The sequence below is a fragment of the Cnephaeus nilssonii genome (assembly GCF_951640355.1).
Source record: "Cnephaeus nilssonii genome assembly, chromosome: 15".
Classification (NCBI taxonomy): Eukaryota; Metazoa; Chordata; class Mammalia; order Chiroptera; family Vespertilionidae; genus Cnephaeus; species Cnephaeus nilssonii.
The window spans coordinates 62,733,837-62,740,513 of record NC_137086.1 but is presented as its reverse complement, the minus strand read 5'-3'; the positions used below and the strand labels follow the sequence as shown (position 1 = coordinate 62,740,513).

Genomic DNA, 6,677 nt, shown 5'->3' with positions numbered 1-6,677 from the left:
GATTTTTCACAAGAAGCCAGATGCCCAGATTTTAATGTGGAAATCTCCTGATTTTTAAATTTTGGAGCTGAATGAAGCCTTCCATTGGTCCAGGTCAACCAGGCTGCTTACAGTCTCTGACCCTGTGTGTTGACCTCTATAAATGGTAGGCTTTTGTGGGAAGGGACTCTAACTTCTATGCTCTCTCTACCCTTTAACCACTCCTTGCATAGTGCAGAGCATTTATATCAGTTATGGTTTTCAAAGTTAGACACCAGTTTACCTCCTTAATAGTCATCCCACGTTCTTTTTCTTCTTAGTTATTCCTTTTTGTGTCCTTCTCCTTGTTTCTTGAAGTTCTCCAGACAGCAAGAGGGAAGAGGAAGCAAGAACAGGAGTCAGTAATGGCTCTTTTCTGACCACACTCCTCCCCTATCTGGAAGACCACGTGAATAAAACCCCCTTCCCATGCTTTACCTTTCGCATTGCCAGGGCATTGCCAAGGTGCCAGGGGCTTAGGAGTAAAGAGGGGAGGAATCTCAAGTTTGGGTCCAGAAGGCCTCTCTTTTGAGCTAAGGCAGGGCCAGAGGTTAAAGGCATGCTCCGCCCATTTCCATACACTGCCCCCCCCCCCCCCCCAGCCCTCCCGTGCCCACTGTCTTTGGAAGCGCGCGCCTTTTCTGGGGCTTGTTCTGGGAGGAGGGCCCACTGCCTCCCCGTGCTCTCCCCATCCAACCAGACACTTGGTCTTCGGCGACCTGCGCTGAGGCCGGGAGAAACCGAGGCTGCTTCTGCCCACGTACGCAGAGCCTTGAAGTGGAAGTCGGTTGGGTAACTGGCCGCGTGGAGTCTAACAGGAAGCCCGTTTGGGTTTTGGTGTTTGAGTATCTGTCTCGGAGAAAGTCACAAATTGACTTCTGTCCATAGGAAACAGGTCCTGACCACTTCTTTAATTAATGCTCTGGAGCCAAAATTTTGAGAACTACAAAATAGCTATAAAGATGTCAACGTACTTTTTAAGGAATTGAAAGAAGACAGCTGTATGTTCAGGAAATGAATGGAGAAACACTCAGTGAGGGAAGACTTGCTTCCACTTGTGCAAAAACCTGGACATGCAGCGGAAGTCTGCGCGTGTGTGCACTCGTGGCCTTACCGCGAGGAGATGCGACCCGGCTGGTGGCAGGGGTCAGACGGTTCTGCCACAGCGCAGCTGCTTCACTGGTAACAACACAGGAAGGACGATTCCTGTGAAGCGCTCTAACTCGGTAGAGGAAGCCTTGGACGCAGGGCCAGGATTTTCTGCTGTCGGGGAGATCCAGCACACGGCATTTGCTTTTCAAGAGTTTTGTCCACCCGGTCTTGGAGCTTGTGGGCTAATTTAGATTTCTGCAGCTAAGATGCCGACACAGACATTTCGAAGTTGTCTGTAGGGGAAGGGGACACCCACTTTGAGAATACGGGATATTCAGAGACTGTGTTTTATATTTGAGGGCACCCACTTGGCCTCCATATTTTGTTTTGGGCAGTATACACTGACCTACATATATCTGCAAATATATCTACATCTACCACTCTACATCTATGTATCTATTGGTTGCTTGATCTATCTCTCTATCTCAGTACATTATATACACTCATAGGAGATCATGCAGTACACACTATTGGATAACTTTTTTAAACTGAACCTATCAGCCTGGCTGGTGTGGCTCAGTGGTTGAGCGTGTATCTATGAACCCAGAGGTCACGGTTCGATTCCCGGTCAGGGCACATGCCCAGGTGGTGGGCTCGATCCCCAGTGTGGGGTGTACAGGAAGCAGTCGATCAATGATTCTCTCTCATCATTGGTGTTTCTCTCTCTCTCTCTCCTTTTCCTTCCCTCTGCGAAATCAATACAAAAAATATTAAAAAAAGAAAATGTCTGTTAAAAAAACACACAACTGAACATATCATGGGCATCTTCCCATGTCATTTTCTTCTACTATGGATAGCCTACGAAGTTATTTTTAATAACTAATGCATAATATTCCAGATAGCCTACTTTTTACAATCCCCTACTGTTCTTAGGATAAACTCACCGCGGTGGGTCCTGCGGGGAAACTGGGAGGCTTCTGCTGGTCACGGCACTGTTTCCCAGATGGTCTCCTTCTATTCCTGCTCACCAGCAGGGCTGGAGTGGGCCAAACACTAATTCTGCCTGTCGGTGCTGTCTTGTGCCTTTTATGTTTTGTTTAAGAAATCTTCTCCCCGAAGTCATGAAGTTGTGCTCCTATGTCTGCTTGTTTTCCTGGCCCTGGTCAGGTCAGGCATCCACCAGTTCTGCGGAGGCCCGGGTGCCCGCATCGACAGCTCCCAGCCACCCTTCTCCCTGGAAGCACACTGGGTGGCTGAGAGCAGCTGGTCCCCAGGGGAAGAAGGTTGTATCTGTGAGCTATGGCATTCAGCGGCAAGGGACACAAACCGGAAAAGCAGTGGCTTAAACACAGTAGGGCAGTGACTCTCGACGTTTGCTGTGCAGTGGGGTCATCTGGAAGTTTAAAAAACGGCGTGCCGGCTGCCCCCCCCCCCCCCCCTTGATGACACCAGACTCTTCTGAGGTGAGATCCAGGCAGCAATCGGGTTCAAAGCTCCTCTGGTGAGGTCAGTGGGCAGCCCACGCCGGGAACCCCTCCCTGCGAGGGGGTGGGCTGCTCCCTCACGTGGTGAGAAATCTGAGGGGAGCACGTCAAGGCCAGCGTGGCAGCTTCCCCAGCCTCAGGGACTCAGGCTGCTCCGAGCCCTTCGCCCTGCCGTTCCCGGGGGAGGCCTCTGTCCTCACAGCCACAACATGACTGCGCAAGCCTGGCCATCAGGGCCACATTCCACACAACAGGAAGGAGGAAGAGCCGAGGGGAGAAGCTCACTTCACAATTTCTGCGTAACTCTCAACGGCAGGAACTTCATCAGATGGTCGCCCACATTTGTAAGGGGGGCTGGGAAACGTGTCCCTTCGGTCCGGCACGCTGCCATTCCCAGAGGATGGCGACCTGAGGTCCGCCGCAGGAGCGCTTGTTCCACAAACACCAGCAACTCCGAGGCCCCTGCCCATCCCGGGAGCCCTCCTGCACACAGAGGAAGAAACGTCTGCGCCATACAGTCTGATTATAAAGATAACAGAAGCGTGTTTTCTAAAAAGATCAAGACAGATCGTGGGTTTCATTTTTTGCGCATACCTTGTTGAAAAAGAGGGCTTCCGCTTAAAAAGACCTGTTTCTGTTCCAGGACACGTTTATTGCATAGGCCCTCTATGATTTAAAGTCCTATTTTCCCAAACCGTCTGAGGAACAAGCAGCAGGTGTTTCTGAGGGGGACATGAGGAGGTGATGTTGGAGAGGCAGGCGCTGCATGTCTGCGGCCAGCTTTGCGAGGCCGGCCCAGGAGGCGGGCCGTCCTGCACGGTGGACGGGCTGCTCCCCCCGCCGCTCCCAGCCCTTCCCGCGGGCCCACTAAGGCGGGCTGCCGGCTGACGCCCGTGTTTGCCCGTTTCTTGGTTTCGACCTCTCACGAAGCCCAGAAGTATCCCGTCTGTGCTTAAGCTAGACTGCGGGGGTTTCTGTCACCCTTCCCAAAAGGCTGTCATGAGGGCTTGTCCGAATGAGGGGACAGGGGAAAGGAGGGAAATGCCCGGACAGTTCGTGAAAGGCAGAGCGAGGCAGCTAGGCGTGGCAGCTGACTCCGTGGCCGGAGGAGGGGCAGAGGCTGAGGCTGAGGCAGAAGCAGAGGCTGAGGCTGAGGCTGAGGCAGAGGCTGAGGCTGAGGCAGAGGCTGAGGCTGAGGCAGAGGCTGAGGCAGAGGCAGAGGCTGAGGCTGAGGCAGAGGCTGAGGCTGAGGCAGAGGGTGAGGCTGAGGCGGAGGCGGAGGCTGAGGCTGAGGCTGAGGCAGAGGCTGAGGGTGAGGCTGAGGCAGAGGCTGAGGCTGAGGCTGAGGCTGAGGCAGAGGCTGAGGCAGAGGCAGAGGCTGAGGCTGAGGCTGAGGGTGAGGGTGAGGCAGAGGCTGAGGCTGAGGCAGAGGCTGAGGCAGAGGCAGAGGCTGAGGCTGAGGCAGAGGCTGAGGCAGAGGCTGAGGCTGAGGCTGAGGCAGAGGCTGAGGCAGAGGCTGAGGCTGAGGCAGAGGGTGAGGCTGAGGCGGAGGCTGAGGCTGAGGCTGAGGCTGAGGCTGAGGCTGAGGCTGAGGGTGAGGCAGAGGCTGAGGCTGAGGCTGAGGCTGAGGCTGAGGCTGAGGCAGAGGCTGAGGCTGAGGCAGAGGGTGAGGCTGAGGTGGAGGCTGAGCCTCAGTCACTGTGAACTAGAAGATACTAGCTTTTAGGGGAACATGGGGAGGGGAAGGTGTATGTTGGAGAAAGATGATGAGTTCCGTTTCAGAAGGGGAAAAGGAGGGGAAATGAGCCCTAATATTCACCCAGAGGGAGCCACTGTGGGCTAGCTCTGTGTGGGACAGTGGGGGACAGTGGGGGACAGTGTCCAGTGGGGGACAGTGTCCAGTGGGGGTCCAATCCCATAACAACCTGAAAGCTACGCTGGCTCGCCAAGAGGACTGCTGCGGCAGAGGTGGGACTGGAGGACCGTGCTGGAGGAAGGGTGGAGCACTCTGGGACAAAGGACTGGACCTCAGGCCACTTACTGGTCAGTGCAGGAGGAAGGCATCCACTGCAAACCTGCAGGGGCTCAGAGCAGTGAGGGCAGGCCCAGCAGGGGGCGGGGGGCCTTTCCGAAGGCAGGGCAGGGCAGGGCAGGGCAGGGAGTGCAGGCTGAGGAGGAGTTCCTGGGGAAGACTGCTCATCTGGGAAGCAGGGCGATCACACTGGAGTCTCCCGTTGGTGCCGGCATTAGGTTCCTGGGTTCCCTGAGAGAGAAATCGAGAGGAAGCCCCCGAGAAACGTCCGGGCAGATCTTATGTGGCCTGTGCTTGAGCACAAGGGAGGCAGCGCAGAGGAAAGGTTGCGGGGGGGGGGGGGGGGGATCTCTGAACTGGCTGGGGCTGGTTTGGGGAGAAGCTGGGGACAAAGCGGGCTTGTGAGAAAAGGCAGACTTTTTGAAGAAGACAGGCTCGTGGAATTTTCAGTTATAGTTGGCATTCAATATTATGTTAGTTTCAGGTGTGCAACATAGAGATTAGACATTTGTGTAACTCACAAAGTGATCCCCCAATAAATCTCACACCCAAAGGACACCATCCATAGTTATTACAATATTATTGACTATATCCCTGTGCTGTACTTTACATCCTCCTCACTGTTCTGTAGCTACCAATTTGTACTTCTTAATCCCTTCACATTTTTCATCCGCCGCCTTCTCCCTCCCTTCTGGCAACTATCAAAATGTTCTCTGTATCTATGAGTTCATTTCTGCTTGGTCTGTCCATTTATTTTGTTTTTTAAGTTCCACATATAAGAGAAAGCATATGGCATTTGTCTTTCTCTGTCTGACTTATTTCACTTAGCAGAATACCTTCTAAGTTCAACCGTATTGTCCCAAATGGCAAGAATGCCTTCTTCTTTTTTATGGCTGAGTAATACTGTATATTTTTATGTAAAAAAAAAAAAAAAGTAAATGTTTTTGTATTTTCCTTAAGTCATTCAACTTAATTATACAAATAAAGTGGCCTCAAAACATAATATAGCTCCAAGCCAAATGCAAAAGATGATTACTGAGTAGAAAGAACTTCTCTCTCTCTCTTGCTTATGAAATTTAATACCACCCAAAAAACCTTGAACAGTTTGGGGAGAGACCGTTATTTTGCAAAATGTGCTTTTTGTTTCTTGGCCTATGTGTAGGGCCATTTAGGCAGCAGCCGTGTTTCGCACAGTAAGTATTTTGTGGAAAGTTATTTTTGCAAGAGACACTCCTCTAGTGTTCTCCCGTTCCTGCATTCCTGTTGGCAGCAAGATGGAATGTGTGAAGATGGGATGGTTACCGACTGCAGCTCACACGCTGCGAGCTTCAGTGATAAAAAGGAGTGGACGAACCCTAAAAAGGACCAGCACCAACCCTGTCACTGATACCGACAGGTGCTCTATTTTGTGGGATCCGTTGTAGGCAGACAGACGTGAGCAGAGCCAGGCCCAGCTGCAGAAGGCCACCAGGGTGGAAAGCCCCACGTGCCTAGCAACCCACAATCAACTGTAGGGGGGACCTCACCCCAGGGTGACGTTTCCTCCCCTAGCACATCACTGGGCATGCAGCTCGGACCCCCTGACCTTCCTCCCTAGAGATAACGTCTAGGCCTCAGTGGTATTTCAGCCCCAGGCCTAGATAAGCAACAAAACCAGCGTCAGGACCAGCTGCATGGAATAATGACCCCTGCCCTGGTGCTGGCCAGTCAGTCAGTGAAGACCACAACCCTGAATGGACACACCTGGAAGTATGCTGAATATCCTATTGAGATATTTCCCTGGGGCCTCCCCTAAAATCTCCACTCTTAAAACCCGTAGGATGGAGGACCCAGCACACTCACCCTCCTGGGAGCACAACCGTGTCTTCCCCTTCCCTCCCCCGCCCCCTCACACTCCCTCAGGCACAGTTACCATTCGCTTCCTCATTCCCAGGCTCCCCGGCCCTTCCTTTACCTCTGTAACTTGTTTGCTAAGCCCATTTCTTCTAGGAATTCCTCCTTCCCCCTCTGTGATTGACCCATAAATGTCCTCTTACAGTCTGGGTCTCGCT

At 52.7% G+C, this 6,677-nt stretch overlaps 1 long non-coding RNA gene across 1 annotated transcript; it reads right to left on the bottom strand.

Annotated features, from left to right (window-relative positions):
- Positions 1 to 749: 749 nt before the first annotated feature.
- LOC307111625 lies at positions 750 to 2,638 on the bottom strand. Its single transcript, XR_013814609.1, has 3 exons — positions 2,055 to 2,638; positions 1,133 to 1,403; positions 750 to 867 (listed from the first exon to the last, which is right to left on the bottom strand). It is a non-coding gene; the product is annotated as an uncharacterized lncRNA (long non-coding RNA).
- Positions 2,639 to 6,677: the final 4,039 nt, after the last annotated feature.